Raw genomic sequence first — 22473 nt, forward strand, 5'->3', positions numbered from 1 at the left:
CAACCCTGCGAACCGCCCCCCCCCGGCGTGCTTGGTTTTGAGTACATTTTCTGAATTCTACTGTGAACTGAAAGTTGTCAACCTCTTGTGCTATATTATCTGCTCACCACTAATATCCATTGTTAAAAGGCTTGAAAAGCTGGTTATTGGGTATAAAAAGATAATAAGAACCGTGCCACATTTTTAAAAAAGACAGATTCAAAGTTGGGCACTGCAGTATCCCCCCTCCCCCCCCCCAAAAAACCCACCACCCCACAGATTCTTCTCATTACCATCCCCAGGTATATCTACCTGAGACTACTTTTGATGCATCTTCATGCTGTGATACGCAGGTTCACCCAAGATAATATGGAGGATATTTCTTTGGATGATTACTCCCTAGCCAGTTATTCCGATCATAGGGGACAGAAACGCTGGTTTCCTTGCTATGGTTGGAATTACTGCTGAATGATCAAAGTAACAAGTCTGGTTTTTCAACACAGGTGTGTGTGTGGGGGGGGAAGGATTAGGTAAGTACTTGTAGTCTAGTAGGGGTTTCAGCAATAAAATAAATGCACATGTGTATTATAACAAATGAAAATAATGCATTCCTATTAACTGTACTTTGGTACAGAAGTCCTGATACAGAGAATATTTCAGCACAGTGGTCGATTTCTGTCTGTAGCAGCTTGACTGTAGGTTGGGCTAGGCACACCTGGTTTTAAATATGCTTAATTGCACATAGAACTGCAGTCTTGCATGCTTGCATGGCATCAGTCAGCATTCCTAAGCTGATCACAAGAAGCTTTTAGTTCTTGTCACACATTATTTATGTGAACAATGAGAATGTTTTTGCAGCTCTGTGTGTGTGTGTGAGAGAGAGAGAGAGAGAGAGGGAGATGCATTGCAGTGGCAGCCTCTGCATGTTCATTGTAACTGGCCCACAGTTATCTTGTGTTCATTTAGTTTCTATGCAGGTAAAGGCTTATAGTATTGTGGCACCAGTATTTTGGAGCCCTGTTGGTATTGGAATCAGAGACACACCTGCAAATGAATGAATGAATGAATGAATTTATTAATACGGTCACAGACCAGCATCAACACACACAATATCACAGATCACAAGAAAAAAAAAAATCAGAAATACAGAGGACAATATGAATATAACAAGGATTTAAATATAAAAAATTAAAATTAATTATTAGCGTGCCCCCTGTAATTAACATTTAGGGGTTTGGTCATTATGGGATACCACTTGCTTCCTGCGATTAATTGCAGACGCACAGAATTTGGCTACATTTAATGTAGTCTTGGGATTCTTGTCCTCTAGCAGTAGTTTTAAACTATGGTGTTCCGATTCTTTCCTGGACTTTTGCAAAACAGGTGTAATAAAAGTCAAACGTATATCCTCATAAAGACGACAACGTAATAGTACATGTGAAGCAGTTTCAACTTCCAACGAGCCACAAGGGCAGACCCGTGCTGTGTGTGGTTTACCCTCAAATCTGCCCGCCTGCAAATGTAATATTCCGTTACCTACTGAAAATGTTTTTTGTTTCGCCATGCATTTTAAATTGGTTCATTTGGTATTTTATGACTTAATGGTTTTCATCTATGCTGCCGTAATATTTTTAATATAATTGGTTTTATATATGCTCTTATAAATACATTTTAAAATGTAAGATCTGAAGACTGCATATCCACAACTATACATGAAAGATACACTACACTTTTAGGAACCATGGGGGGAAAAGATGCTCCATTCATGGAATGGCGCAGGAGCTGACTGAGTGAAGTTTGCACAATAGTACCACCATCGTATTTTCCAATGGGTTACACGTACAGGATATGAAATGTAGTTTATGTCTATGAATTAGCCCTATCTGTTCCTTTTTGCTATATAATCCCTCCTGCAAACAGGATCACTAGAGAGTTTCTGCCTTAAATATTTTCCATAGGAAGGCAGAATATAAATACTGAAATAAATAACAGAAGCCACAGTTTTAAGGCAACCGCACAGTTAGCCCACAAACCCAGTAATCACAGAAGTGTGTCTCTAGATGCGAGTAACCCGGAAATGAGTATCCAACTTAAGCTGTATTCCGTGATAGTTCCAGAAGTGGCTTTTACGTCATGTGAAAGCTCAGGTGTAATGTGGATATAATGTGGAGCTTAACAGCTAGGGGAAAGTCCTACTCCCTGCTGAATTACATGTGGAGCCAATATTGCACTGGATTTAAGTCAACAGGTGGAGACTGAGGGCAGATTGAAGTTGGTGGGGCAGCACCCCATTTGCCATGGGAATGTGTCCACTCTCATCCACTCCCACAGCATAAACAGGGAGGTGGGCATGTGGTTTCCTAAACCTAATCAAATTTGCAGAGAGTACTATCATTGATGCGGGTGGCGCTGTGGGTTAAACCACAGAGCCTAGGACTTGCCGATCAGAAGGTCGGCGGTTTGAATCCCCGCGACGGGGTGAGCTCCCGTTGCTCGGTCCCTGCTCCTGCCAACCTAGCAGTTCGAAAGCACGTCAAAGTGCAAGTAAATAAATAGGTACCGCTCCGGCGGGAAGGTAAACGGCATTTCTGTGCGCTGCTCTGGTTCGCCAGAAGCAGCTTAGTCATGCTGGCCACATGCTGGCTCCCTCGGCCAGTAAAGCTAGATGAGCGCCACAACCCCAGAGTCGGGCACGACTGGACCTAATGGTCAGGGGTCCCTTTACCTTTAACTATCATTGTGCCACTTACAATGAGCTGTGTGTGTATCGGGATGCGCCAATCCTTCAGCACCTCTTTTTTGCTTTTGGCCCCCCGTGTTTTGCAATGGAACAGCAGTGGATTGTTTTCTATTTTCTATTAAAGTTTTCTTGGTTTACAAAGGTATGCGCAATGTTTCTTTTTTCAAGTTCCATTTTCCATAGGTCAGTTTCATGTGTTGAGATGTTAGGGTTACATTAGGAAGAAAAGAGGGGGGGAGAGGTGGAGGGGGAAAGGCAAGGGGGGGTCGGGAGGCGATGTTTCTCATTTGCTTAATGTATGTGTGGGGTTTTGTGTCAGTGTCCTTTGTGCGGGTTCTCTTTGCTATTCACTTGTGTTCCTTTGGTGGTGAGAGAGGTTGGGGTTGGCCTAGGGTGTGGTTGTTTGTTTGTGGTTGGCTGTGGTAAACCTTGTTTTCGTGTGTGAGTGGGGTGGGTGGGTGTTTTCGAATCAGGTTAGCCATATTGATTCATATGCTGTTGGTGGATTCTTGTCGTTGTCTTGTTGGGCTGTGTATGTGATAAAGGGAAGCCATACCGGGGTGAAGGTATCTTCTTCTATTTGTCCCTGTGTCAGTTTCAGTTTATTGGTTAATTTTTCTAGTAAGGCTGTTTCCCATCCTATTTGGTACCATTGGTCCATGCTTACTCCTGACAGGTCTCTCCAGTGTCTGGTTATGGTGTTTCTGGCTGCTGAAAGTAGGTGGGTTATGAGTTCTTTGCAAGGAGGGAGCAACCATGTTTAAAAGTATGCAGGAACCTTTGGACATTGCCCAACCCCTTTAGCCAAAGACCACTGCAAAATCTTCATACATACATCATAGGAGGTGGTCTACAGCAGAAATCCTCTCTGCCAGGATACCTGATAATGGTCACTGGTTGCATTGCCTGGGCATTCTTTTGTGATGGTTAATACTCTAGTTCTTGAATCCAGGTCACAGGCTCACCCTAGTCATACACAAATACCCCTTAAGACAGGATTTTTAAGCAAAAAGAATGGGAAAGCTTTCCCCATTTTCCTCCCTTACTGCAGAGGAATATTTGAGGTCATTGGGAGAGTCAAAACGCTTCAGGGTTGCTCTCCTGTCTAGTAAGGCTGTTTCCCATCCTATTTGGTACCATTGGTCCATGCTTACTCCTGACAGGTCTCTCCAATGTCTGGTTATGGTGTTTCTGGACGCTGACCTACTCTTGGCAACTAGTGGATTGTTTTCTAAAGCTGCTTGGCAGTATTTCTGGCCGAGTGCAGAGCAAGTGGAAGTGGAGGAATAGGCTGTTAGCTTTATGTGATTTTTGCATTGCAGTGTATCGTGCGGCCTGTGGCTCCATCCTAACGCAGAGGCAATGCCCGTATTAAAAAACCAGTCAGGAATTTGGATGACAGCCTGTGTTCTTGCAACATTTTGGCTTTTGCGTATAAAATCTTCCTTTTGGGGTTATTGGAGCCCAAGCTATCTTCATTTTTCTGCATGAAACATACACACACATAATAATTCCCTCTTGTAAGATGCTTTTTAAGATTACAAAGCCCATATTGCAGTGTCACTAGCAATGAAAGAAGAACAGTCAAAAAAGAGCTGAAGTCTTCAGTTGTTAATAATGCTGCGCAGGCACATTTTCTGTCAGACTCTGCTGCTTGCGGATTTACAAATGGAATTCCTCCTTCAGGTTTTAAACTACTTTCCTTGCTGTCTAGCCTTTTGAACACACCCAGAGAAAGTGCTGCTGAATTTAATGAGATTTGCTTCCCAGTGAGTTTCTGTTCTGTTTCCTTGGAGCAGCTCTGTGCTGAAAGGACATGTTTTGTAGGCGCTTGTTACAGCCCGTAACATTAGCAAAGATTCCTACGCGGCTGCCAGTTGCATAAAAGAAATTTCTGTGCAAACTCCCAAGAAACCCAGTTGCCATAGCAGCCATGCACTGAGCCTGCTCTGCTGCAAGGTGGAAACTGCGGAAGTGAAACACCTTATCGCCTGCCAGCTTCGTGTAGATGCCATCAGGCAGGCAGCAGATACTGAATATTGTGTCAGAAGCCTGTGGTAGGGAGCCATTTCATTTGAACGCCTTGTTGTCAAGCCTCTGCGTTCCTGCCTTATGCTTAGATCATCACTGGGATAAGACAGGACTCCGATGCTGCAATCCTCCTTTCAGGATACCTATGGCAGCAAGATATCTGATCTGGGAAAAAAAAACAGATATGTTTCCCTGACCTAAAACCATCCTCTGTTCTTAACTTGGCCATTGTGAAATCTCAAGGGCTTTACTCTGTTCTGGCTGGGTGAGAGTTTCAGCTCCTTGGGGGCTGGCTGCCATTCCCAGTTGCTGGGAGTCGTATCCATGTGGAAGATTGCTGGTCAGCCGCATCGCAGGGCTGGATTGCCTGCCAATTGTCCCAGTGTGAACTGCCCAATCATGGGCACCATAAGGGGCAGAGCTTAGCTGGAGGACCAGGACGCACAAGTTTTCATCCTGGTCCGTCGACTGCCTATAAAAGCCAACTGCGCCCAGCACTTACAGCGTAGTTGGTCAAAGAGCAACCTCTCCTCTGCTTTCACGTGGCATTGTATTTTGAAGAAGAAAATATATATTTATATTTTTAAGGGATGTGGATGGCACTGTGGTCTAAACCACTGAGCCCCTTGGGCTTGCTGATCAGAAGGTCAGCGGTTTGAATCCCCGCGATGGGGTGAGCTCCCATTGCTCTGTCCCAACTCCTGCCAACCTAGCAGTTCAGAAGCACGCCAGCACTCGTAGATAAATAGGTATCACTGTGGCGGGAAGGTAAACGGCGTTTCCGTGCGCTCTGGCACTCGTTACGGTGTCCCGTTGCACCAGAAGCGGTTTAGTCATGCTGGCCACATGACCCAGAAAACTGTGGACAAACGCCAGCTCCTTTGGCCTGAAAGCAAGATAAGTGCCACACCCCATAGTCACCTTTGACTGGGCTTAACGATCCAGGGGACCTTTATCTTTTTTTTGTTTTTTGCCTTTACTGTATTTGACTTGTTTTAACCTTGTTCCTGGCGTGCTCTGGTCCATGGGGTCACGACGAGTCGGACACGACTAAACAGCAACAACAACCTTGTTCCGCCTCCTTTGCACTCTGCTTGACCTTGCTATGGTTCCTAGTGGTTGCCACATTCAGAGCCAGGAAGGAATTTGCTTACAAGCAGATTGGGCCCGTTTGCAGATTTTGACTTCCGCATAGCAAAATGTCCCAATTTTTGGTGGGTAAGGAATTGGGTGGATTTCTTGTCACCAAGGTCTTGGGTGAATTGGTGCCTGACCTAAGAGCAGGTGCGTACTCAGGGTACCCCATTAGAGGGGTCTAGGCAGAAGTCTCTGTCCAGAAGCCAAGTGTGGGGTAGACTGGGGCTCCCAGCAGTGGCCTGAGAATGGTCACCTCGGTACATCGCCATCTTGGGGAGGCCACAATCTGTGGCACGACCTTGTAAGAAGTTCCAGCCCCCCAGTAGAAGGCTAAAATAGAGATACACCCAATGCCTGAACCCAAGTCCACCTACATCTGTAATCAATAAAGTTGTGGTCAATTTTATCCCAGATTGTTGTTCTTTACACCATAACTATATCCTACACACCAGGGGGGTGGGGAAGTACTGGTGCTGCAACTGGGACTGCAATCTTCTTTTTGTTTTATAATTGCTGTTTTATGATTGGTACAGTCTTTTTTTACCTACTCTCTATTCCTATTATTTTATTGGGTTCCTTCCCTTCACCATAAGGCCCCAGGGCAGGTCACTACAATATAAATATACAATATTAAAATCTGTTAAAACGATTTACAGTCAAAAGCATCAGGTGGGTCCTAAAATATATGCATCTCAGCTGTCAAAGGACTGGGTAAAGAGATTTTAGGAACTTGAAGAATTGTAACAAACAGCTTCTGTCATGCACATGGAATATATGTGTTGTTCAAGATTCAAGTGTGCTAATGAGAATGAGAGAGGAAATCTATATTGTTCAGGGTGGGGGTGCCAGAAAGGTGACTTCAGCAGCCCAACCATTGTATAAATGTTTGTTTATGATTTCTTGGATAGCATTTGAATTGACATGATGGACATCAGGTCATGACTGATGGACCATATTTGTATCAGATGCCATTCAAATTCTGTACTGATAATGCATTTTCAAGTTGCATGCAAATATCCCCCCTTTTCCCCCCGGCAGAAAGTTAAAAATGGTAAATGGACCCCTGACCATTAGGTCCAGTTGTGGCCGACTCTGGGGTTGCGGTGCTCATCTCACTTTATTGGCCAAGGGAGCCGGCGTACAGCTTCTGGGTCATGTGGCCAGTATTACTAAGCTGCTTCTGGCGAACCAGAGCAGCGCACGGAAACGCCGTTTACCTTCCCGCCAGAGTGGTACCTATATATCTACTTGCACTTTGACGTGCTTTCGAACTGCTAGGTTGGCAGGAGCAGGGACCGAGCAACGGGAGCTCATCCCGTCGTGGGGATTCAAACCGCTGACCTTCTGATCAGCAAGTCCTAGGCTCTGTGGTTTAACCCACAGCACCACCTGCGTCCCTTGGCAGAAAGTTAGCCCCTTCTTATTCTTAACTTTGGATCTGCTTATTTGATTTTTTGTAGAATTCTGAATTTTTTATGTGTTGCTGTTGGAAAATATTCACTAGGGAACTCTGTAGACAGAACCCAAATCATTCACAAGCAGTGGAATGCATGCAGGCTTGAGAGTTAAAATAAACATTCTGCTAAATTGAACAGATCATGAGCAGATAATTTACACAGAGAATAAATATATTGCCTGGGCGTTGTGCTAATATCCCAGACTTTTCAACTGCTGTCATTTATACTGTGCTTAAATAGTTAATATGCAGTTTTATTGCTCGTGATAAAAACCTATAAAAACTTAAGTGGCTGGTTATCACGCAGTGCATTGCAGTAATCTCTTTTAGACTGGTATAGAATAATAATGGGTTGCTCTTTTATGGGCAAGATGATAGCAATAAGCTTCCATATACATACAAAATTCCATGAGGTTATTACAAGTAAGGCATTAGCAAAAATATGTTTTTAACGGAACCACCCAAAGGCTTATTTGAATACATCTGTGTGCTTTATGTGTTTCTATTTCTTTAGTGCCTGGATGCTTTAAGGTCTTTATTTACTCATGTCCCCAGTGGCAGAAAGGATGACATTGCTCTCCCCTGTGATGGCAGCGTAACAGGGGGGTGGGCTCTCTACTTGAACATACGTTCTCCAGAGCCAACCCATCCCCCCCCACACACTCTGGATAACCCTGATGTTCCCCAGATCCCCAGTGGGGGACTGGGAGGGATAACGCCCAGTGCCTGAGCCAAGGTCTACCTAGATCTGAAGCATAATAAAGTTGTGGCCAATTTTAATCCCATAGCATGTTGCCTTGAGTCGTTATTCCACTTCGGGGCTGCCCAGGGTTTGGGGGACTCCGCCTGTCCACACAATGAAAGGTGGAGTCTGTAATCCTTATGTGTAAATCCAGAGCAAAATCCTGCCGGTCACTTACCGTATTTTTCGCTCTATAAGACGCACCTTTTCCCTCCTAAAAAGTAAGGGGCAATGTGTGTGCGTCTTATGGAGCGAATGCAGGCTGCGTTGCTTTCGCTGAAGCCAGAACAGCAAGAGGGAGAGCTGCGCAGCAATCCCTCTTGCTGTTCTGGCTTCAGGGATAGCCACGCAAAGCCTCTTCAACAACATTTGATTCAGAATATTTTTTTTCTTGTTTTCCTCCTCTAAAAACTAGGTGCATCTTATGGTCGGGTGTGACTTATAGAGTTAAAAATACGGTAATTCTGTGTCAAGATGCTGCCCAGGGGTTTAAGGGATCTTTAGTGGGTAATGAGGCAAGACTGGCATTACCCCTGCTATGCCAACTTATAGGGGGCATGGCAGAACGTGGGTCTGCCAAAGGAGTAGAAAGAGCAACTAATCCAGATCGCAGTCACTGGTTGTTGTGGATTCCTTTTGTGAATGGCTGAAACTATAAGGCGGAACAAAATTTCAGCCCTCACCCCTGGAACCTGGACCAAAAGCTTTTCTTTTTCTTTTGAAAAAACAACAACAGATCATTATGAAAAGAAGACGACTTGCTGGAGTTAGCAGACAGTACAGTATCTCAAAGGCGGCCAACTTGATCGGGCTTGAAATGTGTCATAAACTGGAAGGTAGCATCTGATTTGCATACTTTAATTAACATAATTAACAGTTTGCATAATATTTGCTGTCAAATGCCAAATGTGGCTTCTCTGCATGCATTTTATTATTACGTGCCTGAGAGGGCCTTTCAATTTCATGGGTTTAAAAAAACAGTCCTGGCAATATGGACAGTGGATCCATGCCCTCTCACCAGCTGAGTTTGCCAACTGGCTGAGATAACCCAGATCCCTGGTGCATCTCGCACCAAATGCTCATATCCATCAGTCACCCCCTCAGAATCAATGCAGTGAGTTTAGAAATTGTGAAGCTTGCGTATATATTTTAAATCGCCATTTAGCTCTCACGCCATTAAGCTTTTGTGCTTCTGAGTAAGCCTCATCTGTTAATCAGCATTTCTGGTTTTTTCTGTGCAATAATAGGAGCTCGCAACATAGTTCTGGGTTCTACAATAAAAGCTGATGTTCCCAAAGATTCTATCATGAACCTATAAGTCCCAGGTAATCATGACTAAACAGCTTCTGCCGCAACGGGACACCATGACGAAAACCAGAGCGCACGGAAATGCCGTTTACCTTCCCGCCACAGTGGTACCTATTTATCTACTTGCATTGGCATGCTTTCAAACTGCTAGGTTGGCATGTGTGGCTAAACGCTTCACTGTGGAAGTGATCTACTTTACGGAGACTTCTCATGCCAATTAAGGGACATTGTTGAATGTCTAGCCATTGTCATGAGCCTCATCCACGATTGTAAACCTAGCCGATAACCATAAATGAGCAGGCAGTCTCTAATTTCAGTGGTACTGTTAAAATAAAACAAAATATAAAAATTTATGTGTCCACCATAGCTACTGTAAAAGGTTTATCAGTCAATAAGTGCTAGCCATCTGGCAGAAATCTGACTCGCAGGCATTTCTCTCCTTTAGCATAATTAAGATGTAATGTCAATTGGGAAGTCAAAGACATTATGCCGGATATTGTCTCCAGTCAACAAGGAAAGCAAACTGGAGCATTTATGGAAAGTGAAATTGATGTATTTATATTCAAGCAGCAAAACATTTATCCTCCGTCTACAAGGCTTTCTCGCGCTGACACATCGGCTGTTATAACAACCTGTTAGCAATGCAAACGTAATCATTTCTGTTTAAAGGAGAAGGCTGCAACAAAGTGAATTTTTCCCTACTTGTCAACAATAGTTGGGATGGGTGTTTTTTCTTCTTTTTCAGTCAATTAGTAGCAGCAAGCACATGTTTTTTTTTAAAATGAAGAATCATAGGTGTGCATTGGTTTGTTAATTATTACATCTATATGCTACCTTTCTTGTTTATTATTCATTTATTATTACATATATAGCTCACCTTTCCACCAAGGGCAGCAAATGTACTTCTCCCCTTTGCCATTTCTCCCCCTCTGAGCGACAACCCTGTGAGGTAGGTTGGGCTCAGAGATGGTGCCCTTCCTGGTGAGTTTAACGGCTAAACAGGGATTTGAACCCACCTCTCCCAAGTCCTAGCCCAACACCTTAACCCCTACACCAACCGCCATATATCTAGAACTGAGGCTTCTATTGCCATTTCTTATCTTAACCAGAGTAGCGTGGTTGCTCCTTTTTCATGGGATGCTGGTGGCGCTGTGGTCTAAACCACTGAGCCTCTTGGGCTTGCTGATCAGAAGGCTGGCAGTTCGAATCTGCGCGTGACAGGGTGAGCTCCCGTTGCTCGGTCCCAGCTCCTGCCAAGCTAGCAGTTTGAAAGTATACCAGTGTACATGGAACTGGCAGAAATGACTGGCAGAATCCGAGACCAGGGAGAAGAGTCGGTGGAAGAAGATTGGAAAAAATTTAAAGTATATTTACAGAAACATTGTAAAATTAATGAGTGTTAGAAGGATGCTGGAATGAAGCTATATGGTTTTAGTAGAAATGTAACAAAGAATTAAGTAAAAGCCGATTGATAATGGGCCAGAATGAAAAAATTTAAGGTTAGACCGTTAAGATAAATTATAGAACAAAAATTGAGAAAGATGGAAAGAATTTGCTGAAATAGTGAACTGAACTAGAATACAAAAAAAGAGAGGTGTGAGGAGGTCTATGAAACAAGTAAAGGAAAGGTAAAGATATGGCATATTGGATGTGTGTTTTAGTTTTTTTGTTTCTTTTTGCTGTATTGTTGTATTGCTTTTCTATTTTTTTTATTGTTGTCTTTTTTTCTTTTTTCTGTAATCTATAAACTTCTAATAAATATCATTTTTTTAAAAAAAGAAAGTATACCAGTGCAAGTAGATAAATAGGTACCACTGTGGCCGGAAGGTAAATGGTGTTTCCATGCGCTCTGGTTTCCGTCACGGTGTCCCGTTGCTCCAGAAGTGGTTTAGTCATGCTGGCCACATGACCCAGAAAAACTGTCTGACCCCCACCTGAAAGCGAGATGAGCACCACAACCCCATAGGCGCCTTTGACTGGACTTAACTGTCCAGGGGTCCTTTACCTTTACCTTACTAAGCCCACAACACACCACGGCCTCTAAGCAGACATGCGTTGGATTGGGAGGTGAGCCTCCATATTTCCATAATTTTTAGCAACACGACAGACCACAATTTTGCAGACAGGGAATGCCACTAGGAAAATAACGCCTTCCCTTGTCCATAATAGTACATGAAGTGGAAATCACACAAATTAAACAGGCTAATGTAGTGGATCGTATTTGCATAATTCACCCATCGGATTTATATAATATGCATATTATGCTTGCCTGCACTTGAGGTGAGTGCGAACATCTCTTGGATATGGAAGTACAGTAGCTGTGAGGAAGTAGCAAATATACAATGGAGGGGAGGGAACATCTGGGTACAATTAGCCTATTCCCAATTTCCAGGATGTTTTGCTAGTTCACAGAAATTCAGTATCAGAAAAGTGAAGGGTTATAGGACAGGACCCAATTCTTCAGTCATTTCCTTCCTTTATGAGTGAGCCACCACATCCTTTGACAGTGCATAGATATAGAAAAGCTCCCCATTGCCTTGGGCTAAAAGGATTCTGCTCCAGAACCTTTCTAGATGTCACAAACTGGCAGGACTATGGGGAGGAGTTAGAGGATACTGGCGAGGGGTATAGCTGGGACTGGGACACACGGGTCAAATTGGGGATGGGGAAGAAGAGGTTGGTGCAGGTGGTGCTCACAGAGGATGATGAGGGGACGGGGGCCAGTGCACAAAAAGCCGAGCAGTTGGATCCCTCACCAGAGCCAGAGGAGACCACGTCCCCATGATGCTGGTTCAGGCGACGCACTCCAGGAAGCAGAGGCAGGCCAGGGCCAGCAGCCCAGTTCACTACCTGGCCAGGTGGGGAAGCAGGCATGTGATTACTCAGCTGGAGGAGGCTGAGCACAGGTGAGGGCCACTTGCCTCATCAAGCCCAGATGCTGCAATCAATCAGCAGAGCTGAGGTGCTATGTCTGCTCAACTGCCCATGTTGAGGGACCTTGTCTTGGATGCTCCTGGACCTCCACACATTTGTACTTTGGACCTGACACTGCACTGCCTGAACCTCATCTCCTGATGTTTGGCCTTTCAACTTTGGATCTCGGACTGTGGACTTTGCTGATGCTGATCAACCCTCAGATTTTGGACTTGGTCTTGGCGCACTGTCTGGCTGCCAGGTAGGCCAGGGGGTCAGGACACTAGAAGGTCTAAGCTTCTTCATGGGGCCATTTTTCTACTGAGACTCCTACTCTGAAGGGCACCTGTTTGTTCCATTCATTTCCTATAGTTCAGGGGCCAAAGTGTCATGAGATTTTAGTCCAGGCACCAAGCTTCGAAGGTGTGAGATCAAAATTAGGAGTACTGCATCTTGCCTTTATTCTGAATGTACAATTTCTTCTCAAATTGCATGGGCCAATCAAGACGTGGCAATCAACTTGGGGTGGGGAACTTGTGGCTGCCTACCAGGCTTTGTTGGACTCCAGTTCCCATCAGCCCCAGCCAGGGAAGATGGGAGTTGAAGTCCTAGGCTTGCCATATGTCAGGAAAATCCCTGATACGTCCTGGTTTTCGTGTGTAAAAATGGCGCCAGGGGGAATTTTGCAGAATCGGCAAAATGTCAGGGAAACCCCAGGTGTATGGCAACACGATGGAAAAAGCTCCAAAGACTTAAAATCACTATTTTGGGAGGAGGTATGGCCTATGACCTCCTGCCAACCTAGCAGTTCAAAAGCACGTCCAAGTGCAAGTAGATAAATAGGTACCGCTCCGGCGGGAAGGTAAATGGCGTTTCCGTGCGCTGCTCTGGTTCGCCAGAAGTGGCTTAGTCATGCTGGCCACATGTCCCGGAAGCTGTACGCTGGCTCCCTCGGCCAATAAAGCGAGATGAGCGCCGCAACCCCAGAGTTGGCCACGACTGGACCTAATGGTCAGGGGTCCCTTTACCTTTACTATGGTCTATGACTGCTTCATAGAAGTTCAGCTGTGCTTGCTCATGCCATTTTAACTCCCCAAACAAATGAAGAATACTAGTTATGAACACTAGTGGTGGTTATTCCACCTTGTGACAATGTCAGGAAGCCCAACCGTACCACAGGGGCTTCTTTTGAAGGGTCAAATTATTACCCCCCCCCCCATTCTGGAAAATGTGCCTGCTCAAATTAGGCCACGCAGAATGACTTTTGTGTGGTATCTGTTGAACAACCTCATTCATATTCCCGGAGTGTTTTTAAAAAATTGTCTGTCTCCAAAATAGCCATTGTAAAAGGTTTTATCAGTAAATAAGGGCTAGCCATCTGGCAGCAATTTGACTAGCTGGCATGTTTTTCTATGGGTGGTAATTAAAATGCAGTGCCAGTGGGGACAGACAGTCATTATCCATCTCGATTGTTTCCCTCCCGATAGGGGGAGAAAAAAGAGCAAGGCAAGTGGGAGCATTTATGGGAAATAAAACTTCCAAATACAGGATGAGATGTTTGTTTCCAGCCTAAAAGAAGAGTTTATCCGACATCAACGAGGCTCTATTCTATTGCTCTGGCAAGATTGCTCTATCTAAAGTGACTGTTCCCCACTGAGAAGCAGACAGTCCTGTCAGAGAAAATAGATTCTCTTTGTTGTTCCCGCTAATCTTGTAAGGCTTGCAAGCTGCAAGAAGCAAGGATGCTTGACGATATCTGGTAGCTTTTAATGTTTAATTAGAGCTAATGGAAGAAGGCTGCATTTTTGGAGGGACCTGCCAGGTTGCTGCTATATATCTGTGGGCAGGAAGTGAACCGGATGCTCCTTTGCAGAGTGAACTCAGAGAGTCCTGGTGAATTGCAGGGGACGTGAATGATGAAAGCATCCATCACAAAAGAGGTGGGGGACCTCTGGTCCTCCAGGTGTTGCTGGACTCCAGCTCCCATCAGCCCCAGGCAGCAAGGTCAGGCATGATTTAAGGTGTAGCCTGACAACATCTGGAGAACCACCAGTTCCCCATCACGGCCTTAGGGAATATTTGCACTGCAAATCTAGGAAAGAAAGAGGTCCACCTAGGGCCATGGAAAGATGGACCTGTGCAGAGAAGGGATTTGTAATCATTTAGAAACATTCTTTAACACTAGTCGGTTAGGAGGAGGACACAATCGCCGGCTCAATGGACCAGTGTCAGTTGGGCAAAGCCTTAAAAATACTGTACTAGTTGAATAGTTCTCTCCAGATTAAGGCCTGGCCTTGCAGGTCTGCATTTATGGAATCCAAGAACATTATGGGTGAGAGATCATAATGATTAAAGACACATTCAGCTGCCTTAAAGGTAAAGGGACCCCTGACTATTAGGTCCAGTTGTGGCCGACTCTGGGGTTGCGGCGCTCATCTCGCTTTATTGGCCGAGGGAGCTGGCATACAGCTTCCGGGTCATGTGGCCAGCATGACTAAGCCGCTTCTGGTGAACCAGAGCAGTGCACGGAAATGCTATTTACCTTCCCACCGGAGCGGTACCTATTTATCTACTTGCACGTGCTTTTGAACTGCTAGGTTGGCAGGAGCTGGGACCGAGCAATGGAAGCTCAACCCGTCGCAGGGATTCGAACCGCCGACCTTCTGATCGGCAAGTCCTAGGCTCTGTGGTTTAACCCACAGCGCCACCCACGTCCCTTGCACCAAATCAAACCACCGAGGCTGCTGGTATTGTGAACTCCGACACTGGCCAGCTGTTCTCCAGGGTCTTGCACAGAGGCCTAGGGCTGACACAAAACTCCTTAGAGGACACAAGAGTTTTGTTTTTCTCACACTTCTAGAAATAAGGCTAATCCTTCTTCTCAGGATCCGTGTAACTGGAATTGCTGGGGACGGAATGTTCAGACCGAAAAATGAAAGCAAAAAATGACAATGGAATGAAATTCACGAGTGTACGTTCCGTAGCCATATGTTCAGTTGAAGGAATTATTTCCCTGGTAGAATTGTACCCAGAACTAGGAAAAGAATGTTATCAGCCTAATAATAATAATAATAATAGAATTTGTATACCGCCCTTCATCCGCAGATCTCAGGGCTTTGGAAACAGGAGCTTTTACCAGCCAGATATAGATCCTGGAATTGCTAATAATCTGATGCGTTTGTAATGAATTGTTCAGATTCTACCAGCGGAGACGAGTTGAGAAAGAAGAAATCTAGTACTGACGGACGAGTGGGATAGAGAATGTAGCGACTTTGTCTTTGTACGTTGTTTGAAGGCAGGCTGCAATCCTATGCAGATATATGTTTCTGAACAAACTTGCATAGAATTGCACGGGGCGCCACTTTTTTTGTGAAGTAACAATGGGAAACTTCCTTCCTGAAGATATTGTGCGTTTTAAACTCAGGCTGCAACCCTAGGCACCCTTCCCTGGCAGTAAGGCCTAGTGGAGTGGTTGAAAAAGATGAGATGGGGCAGATGAGGCTTTGGCAGCACTCTTCTTAAAGGAGCTTACTTCTGAGTAGCCACAAACAAGATTGCACTGTAACCTTCTTTAAATCTGAGGCATGCCTTAAGAGAGAATATTATGAAAATGATATACAGGTGGTACATAACCCCAGTCAAGCTTGCAAAAATCTACCATTTGCCCGATAATAAATGTTGGAAATGTAAAGAAACTGAAGGTACATTCTTTCACCTTTGGTGGACGTGCCCAAGGATTAAGGCTTTCTGGGAGATGATATATAATGAATTAAAAAAGGTATTTAAATATACCTTCTTGAAGAAACCAGAGGCCTTCCTCCTGGGCATAGTCGGCCAATCGGTGTTAAAGAAGGACAGAACTTTCTTTATGTATGCTACAACAGCAGCAAGAATACTTATTGCAAAGCATTGGAAGACACAAGATCTACCCACACTGGAGGAATGGCAGATGAAAATGATGGACTACATGGAATTGGCGGAAATGACTGGCAGAATCCGAGACCAGGGAGAAGAGTCGGTGGAAGAAGATTGGAAAAAATTTAAAGACTACTTACAGAAATATTGTAAAATTAATGAATGTTAGAATGATGTTGGATTGAAGTTAAGTGGTTTCTAGCTGTAATGGTATAAAAGAATATGGAAAAATTGGTTTTCAATACGTAAAAACCTAATGCTATAATATATTAAGATTAAAGATCAGGATTAAAAAGGAGGGAAAGGAATTGCTGGACTAATAAATTGAATTGGAATACAAAAAAGGGAGGTATGAGGAGGTCCGGGAAACAAGTAAATGTAAGAGAAGTGATGAAAAGATGGAATTGTTTTTAATTGTTTTTTTTGTACTTTGTATTTTTCTTTTTTCTATTGTTATTTTTCTTATCAATGTAACCTTTTTTTTTGAAATTTTAATAAATATCATTTAAAAAAAATAAAAAAATCTGAGGCATTCCTATGGGAATGAAGTCGTGTGAGACATCGCAGAAGCCTCACAGCAAAAGCATAATTGTTTCATGTTGGAGTCCATTCTCGGGAGGCCTCCGTCTGCATATTGTGAGGGAATAACAGAAGAATAGCCATGGGACTTTGGAGAGGCTGTCATAAACTGCCGGCTACATATCCTTATGTCCACTGCTCCTTGTGCGTTTTTCTAACCTATGGGTTGTGCAGAAGAAGATTCCAGCGAAACAGTCAGATTATCCGGGATCACTGTCCTACGTTGTTATTCACTTACTTACTTCGGCACCATGAACACCTAAAACGTTTTACCGCTTAGCCCACAGGATAGCATCTATTACTTTGTTTCAACTATAGTCTTACTATACTTTTACGGACTTTCAAAGATTGACAGGCGTGTGTTCATTTGATTTCAAATATATTAGAGAATTTACAAGTGTACACATTTTGTTTTTGTTGTACTAAATTATGTATATTATGCAATAAGAATTGCAGTGCTATCTAGTATAATGGTCATCGTGCTGCTTGTGTTGTTTGTTGTGTTAAGTTTGCAACACAGGGGTTTGTTGTTCTGTATTGTGAGGGAATAACAGAAGAAGAGCCATGGGACTTTGGAGAGGCTGTCATAAACTGCCGGTTTAAGAGCTAAGGGCCATCGTTGTTTGAGGGGAAACTACTTGGGGGTGTTTGGAGGGCCATTCAACTTTTTAGAAAAGAATGTGCCTGAGGAAAGCTTAGGCAACATCCTCTCTATGGGAGCAGGGATGCATACGCTCCAAGTCTCCCTGTTTTCCAGGGGCAGTCTGGGAATTGCAAAAGCCACCTCGGCTTCTGATTTGATCCCAGAATGTCCCTATCCACCCCGCCCCTGGTGCCACCAGTGCTGAGTATGGGGAGAAGAAGAAGAAGAGTTTGGATCTGATATCCCGCTTTATCACTACCCAAAGGAGTCTCAAAGCAGCTAACAATCTCCTTTCCCTTCCTCCCCCACAACAAACACTCTGTGAGGTGAGTGGGGCTGAGAGACTTCAGAGAAGTGTGACTGGCCCAAGGTCACCCAGCAGCTGCATGTGGAGGAGCGGGGAAGCGAACCCGGTTCACCAGATTACGAGTCCACTGCTCTTAACCACTACACCACACTGGAGGAAGACGAGCGGGGGCTTCTCCTGAGCGGCCTCTTCCCTTGGGCAGCTCAGTCCCTCTGGTACAATATGCTGTTCTTGCCGCAGCCAGATCCCCAAGGGAAGCCCATAAGCGTAAAAGCACGATCCCTTGCTCATATTCCTTTTTATACATATATATAATCTTATTAAGTTTTCTGTTTTACAATTTAAAATACTCATTTGAACACCCTTAAAATATCAGTGACTTCCCTTCTTCTCTTTCCATGGTTCATTTTGCATAACATAAATCCCTGCATATTTTACAAAAACTAAACCATTCAGTATTCCATTATTACACCCATAAAAACTTATTTACACTGTTGAATTTATCTTAATGCTGCCAGCATTTTCAGCTGTACACAGTTATTTCCCATATATTCAGTAGATGTTTTCCAACCTTCTCTAAAAGTAAGTTCTTCTTGCTGTCTTACTCTATACGTTAAGTCTACAAGCTGCACATATTCCATCAGTTTAAGTTGCCATTCTTCTTTAGTTGGGACCTTGCTCGTTTTCCATTTTTGAGCTAACAAAACACAGACCGAAGTAGTGGCATACATAAATAACCTTTTTTGACTCCTGGGAATTTCTGTCTGAATTACCCCAATGAAAAGGACTCTGGGTTGTTTTTTGGAAAGGTACTTTTAAACATTTCCCCCCCCCAATTCATTATGGATTATTTCCCAATCCTCTTTTACCCTTTTACAAGTCCACCAAATGTGAAAGAACATCTGGTATCCAGAAATATACCACCTCTTGATACTGCATACTCTTCCAAGTATCCCGATTTCCCCGGGACATTCCCAAAATCACAGAAGCCATCCCGGCTTCTTATTTGATCCCAGAATATTCCACTTTCCCCTTCCAGCGCTGCTGCCACTGAGGCATGTCAAAGAGTGAATGGGGGGCACTTTTCACTGCATTTTCAGTACTGGAGACATGGCCTGAAATGTTTTGTAAGACATAATGAAAGTTAGTTCCATTTAAAAAATGAATGAAAGTGTTGATTGGTAAGAAAATACTTGTATCATTAAGTCGACCTATTACTGCTATTCTTATGGGAGAGTCGTTTGTTTGTTTTCAGACAAGGGAATAGCTTGTAGACCACAAAGACATTTTTTTAAAGTGAGTGCCTTGTGGGTAAAATGTTTTCTTAAACACGTAACGAAGCACTTCCCATGGCCGCCAGGTGGTGCTGTGCCATAATAAGAGGAAAAACAGCTGTGCAAAGTTCCCTCATCCCTTTAAAATATTTCTCACTAGATTTCAAGCGGTCCTTGCCACCTCGTGGAAATGAAATCGGGCATTGGCTTTTGGAGGCTGCCTACCCAAAGTCGAGTACAGTGGTACCTCGCAAGACGAATGCCTCTCAAGACGAAAAACTCGCAAGACGAAAGAGTTTTTCGTTTTTTGAGCTGCTTCGCGAGACGAATTTCCCTATGGGCTTGCTTCGCAAGACGGAAACGTCTTGCAAGTTTGTTTCCTTTTTCTTAAAACCATTACAGTAATACAGGGTGCATTGCTTGAAGAAGTGCAGTTGCGACTTGACTTCGGGGAGCAACTCATAGCACGTGGTGTGGTAGCCTTTTTTGAGGTTTTTGAAGATTTTTTTGAAAAAATTGAAACCGTGCTTTGCAAGACGAAAAAACTCGCAAGACGAAAAAACTCGCGGAGCGAATTAATTTCATCTTGCGAGGCACCACTGCATACGTCCAGCCTTGCCCTCCATCCCTTGTTTCTTAAATTTGATAAAAGGGGGACGTTTTTGGAAGAAAGGCAAATTAGCCTCAGTTTCTTGATGCAGGAGACTTTTAACATGTCGCTGAAACAGGGAAAGAGAGCAGCAAAACAGCTCAGCCTTCGGAAAAAGCTCCTTTATAGGATTCCCCAGAATGAAAGGTGTCCTTGCAGTTGCTGCTAGGCTGCCAGCAATGTCCATCATCTCCCTGTCCTTACCATTCCTGGGATCTGACAGTGATGCCTCGCACACATCCTGCACAGAGAAGTAGGACGAGTCAGCCCCCCCACTCCCCGGGAAGAAGCAATCTCCTGATGGCAAAAACACTGGGGTGATATGCAGGCCCTTTAGGCTGCGGCCCAGGAGGGGAAAGCGTAGGCCAGCGCGCAAAGGGTTAAAGCTGCAGGGGTTTGCTCCTCTTTGATAACACTCTGCTGCGTGAAAGCTTCTCGGTTTCCGCTCAGCGCCATCTCGAGCAGAACCCTAATGCAGACTGGCAAAAGGCTTCTAGTAAGGTCCGTATTAAACATCAGCCATGGGGTCAACTGCAGTTTATAGGGGAAGATTCTGAAAGGAAGCCCTCGTGTCTGGCTTGACTGAAGCCGCTTCCTCTGTCCTTGCACTGGCCGAGTCCCGATAAAGCGATTTCTCGTGAGTCCATGGGAACCAGTTCAAGATCAGTTACCATATTGGTCCAAATACAGTGGTACCTCGGGTTACATACGCTTCAGGTTACACGCGCTTCAGGTTACACACTCTGCTAACCCAGAAATAGTGCTTCAGGTTAAGAACTTTGCTTCAGGATGAGAACAGAAATCGTGCTTCGGCGGCGCGGCGGCAGCAGCAGGAGGCCCCATTAGCTAAAGTGGTGCTTCAGGTTAAGAACAGTTTCAGGTTAAGAACGGACCACTGGAACGAATTAAGTACTTAACCCGAGGTACCACTGTATACTGTGCCGAGGCCGTTTAGGGCTTTAAAGGTCAACACCAACACTTTGAATTGTGCTCGGAAATGTTTTGGGAGCCAGTGTAGGGCTTTCAGGTCCGGTGTTATGTGGTCTCGGCTTAGGTGAGACTATGCTTGGGTGGGTGGGTGGGGGAGATCTCGGATCTCGCCACCGCACAATTTCTGTTCTCAGCCTGAAGCAAAGTTCTTAACCCGAGATACTATTTCTGGGTTAGTGGATTCTGTAACCCTGAGGTACCAATGTACCTGAAGGAGCGTCTCCACCCCCATCGTTCAGCCCGGACACTGAGGTCCAGCTCCGAGGGCCTTCTGGTGGTTCCCTCATTGCGAGAAGTGAGGTTACAGGGAACCAGGCAGAGGGCCTTCTTGGTGGTGGTGCCCAACCTTTGGAACGCCCTCCCACCAGATGTCAGGGAAATAAACAACTCTCTGAATTTTAGAAGAGATTTGAAGGCAACCCTGTTTAGGGACGTTTTTAATTTTTGATCTTTTATTTTGTTTGTAAAAATCCTGTTGGAAGCTGCCAGAGTGGCTCGGGAGGCCTGGCCCGGGTATACGTTATTATTATTATTGTTATTGTTATTATTTGCTTATAGGTGTTTAAAATACTAAGATGTTTTAGATAAATAAATAATTTATGCACAAATCCACTCCATCTTGCAAAAAGTACACTTGGCATTGTCACCGTTCTTTGTCTCTCTCTGCTGAAGAAGGGTTTTGAGGAACTCAAAAGCTTTCTCGCTGCTTTGCATTATTTGAGCCACAAGGAGTTACCTTTCTGTTTCCACCCCACCTATGGCTCAACTTGGCCTCCTGTGATTTTTATCTAAAAGGACCAAGAGTATTTGAAATCCAGATGGGGCTGACCTACCTAGAGCTGCACATTGTTGCTGTTTAAATCAAGCCACAGCTCTGAGATGGTTTTATGGAACTGGAGGATCCATTCCTATGCTCTGACAAAGCAAGAGAGGCACTATGTTTCTGCACAGATTAGTTAACGTTATGCAAGGAGCCAGACACAAGAGACATGCCTTGCAAGCGCATTATGCTCAAGGGAGATCTGAGGGAGGTGAACTTTTGAACTTGCCATGTCGATGTCTTAGGGTGCAATTCCATCAGTTGTTTGTCCAGCATTCCTTCGTGATTATTTTCTTTGAGGGACTTTTATGCAAGCAAATGGCTTCATATTCTGGATCTGAGTTTCTTTGCCTTTCTTTCCCTTTGGCTGTGCCAAAATGACTGTGAATTATGTTCTTTGCTGTTCTCTGCAGACTCCTGGCCTTCAGAAATCAAGGGAACACACAATGATACCTTCAGTATGTAACAGTTGCATACAGGTAGTGTGCAACTTAAGCACATTTACCTTCATGCATTCTGCTTTACATGCTTGGCAAAAAATAATAATAATTAAAAATTAAAAAGTGGGCCAGCATCTAGAAAAAAAGACTTTGGCAATCCCACCCACCATTGCACCCAGTACTTTTTTTCTAAAAACTTTTTTAGGAGTACTCTCATTTTCCTACTCATATTGAAATACTGCCCTTCAATGAGGCAAATTTAGATTCACAAAATGTTTGGGGGTACGTGTACCCCTGCGTCCCCCTCAGAAAAAAAGCACTGATCGTACCCAATGTGTTTTGACTAGATGTGATTTTGGCTTTATGCACTATCCTGGGAACTTAACCCCTATGCAAGCTGAGAGTTGCTTAGTAGGGACCCAAACATGAAAATCCACTTAATTAAAAGCAAACGAAAAACCCTACCTGTAAAGTATGCATATTAATTCCAACATTGAGGCCTAGTTTACCTGGACTTATACGCTTCCATTCTCCCCTTCTTCATCCAGCT

General features: G+C 44.2%; 1 long non-coding RNA gene across 1 annotated transcript; it reads right to left on the reverse strand.

The window, feature by feature from the left end:
- Positions 1–503: 503 nt before the first annotated feature.
- On the reverse strand, positions 504–8540 carry LOC308484803. Its single transcript, XR_013990127.1, has 3 exons — positions 8260–8540; positions 1493–1868; positions 504–1023 (listed from the first exon to the last, which is right to left on the reverse strand). It is a non-coding gene; the product is annotated as an uncharacterized lncRNA (long non-coding RNA).
- Between the last annotated feature and the right edge of the window lie 13933 nt (positions 8541–22473).

This window comes from Podarcis pityusensis (genome assembly GCF_964106645.2).
Source record: "Podarcis pityusensis genome assembly, chromosome: 1".
NCBI lineage: Eukaryota > Metazoa > Chordata > Lepidosauria > Squamata > Lacertidae > Podarcis > Podarcis pityusensis.